This window comes from Triticum aestivum, chromosome 7A, assembly GCF_018294505.1.
Source record: "Triticum aestivum cultivar Chinese Spring chromosome 7A, IWGSC CS RefSeq v2.1, whole genome shotgun sequence".
In the NCBI taxonomy this organism is placed as follows: Eukaryota; Viridiplantae; Streptophyta; class Magnoliopsida; order Poales; family Poaceae; genus Triticum; species Triticum aestivum.
The window spans coordinates 427,879,378-427,880,545 of NC_057812.1; positions in this window are offsets into that span (position 1 = coordinate 427,879,378).

Here is a 1,168-nt window from a genome sequence, read left to right on the forward strand (position 1 = left end):
AACAACAACAACAACAACAACAACAACAACAACAACAACAACAACAACAACAACAACAACAACAACAACAACAACAACAACAACAACAACAACAACAGCAACAACAACAACAGCAACAACAACAACAACAACAACAACAACAACAACAACAACAACAACAACAACAACAACAACAACAACAACAACAACAACAACAACAACAACAACAACAACAACAACAACAACAACAACAACAACAACAACAACAACAACAACAACAACAACAACAACAACAACAACAACAACAACAACAACAACAACAACAACAACCATGAACTATGTGCAAGCATGCACACAGTTGCCGTTTGCAAACCGTGTCCGATGTCAGACAATATCAAAAATGGTGCGGGCAAACTAAACGTTTGTGTTAGTTACCTTATCGTACACGATTCGCAACCATGAACTATTTCTGATGAAGTATGCATCGTAAACATTGCACCACAGGATAGCGTGTGCGATAGTTTTCATGTACGATGATGTTAGGATGGTCCGATGTTTCGTAATCCTGTCCGACACTCGTACGACGATTAGCTAATCTTCTTAACGGTGAACCATTTGTGATGGGCCGTGCATCATACACGTTATATAATAGTGAACCATTTGTGATGGGCTGCGCATCGTAAACATAGCACCACAGAATACCGACTGCGATGGCAATGCGAGCAGAAACGAGTAGGAGTACTGTAGGGGCCCTATCCCCGACCATTTCTGGGTCGTGTGGAAAGGACCCCCCGTATCACCCACACTCACTTTGTGATGGTTCCAAATGTCGTCGTGGAAATGGGTTAAAAAATGTTTGTTTAGGACCGACGCGCACCAGTGGTCTCTGTCACCGAAGAAATCGACTGAACTGTATGAGATTTCCAATGGCTTCACTCGAAGGATTGGTAGGTGTAGGATTTTGAGATGAGCATCACTTGGAAACTTTTCCTTAGTTTTACCTCCACCCCTTTAACAGTAGGTGTTTCCTATGACTCAAGAAAGAGAAAAAGAAACTACGAAAACAAAAGTCTTCACACTTCATAATCCTCGCATTAATATCAAGTCTTCAGGATCTCACCAATTTCTTCACTTTCAAAGTCTTCAGAAAGCCAAAGTCGTCAGTTGAAGACATTCATTTTTAGGGGTC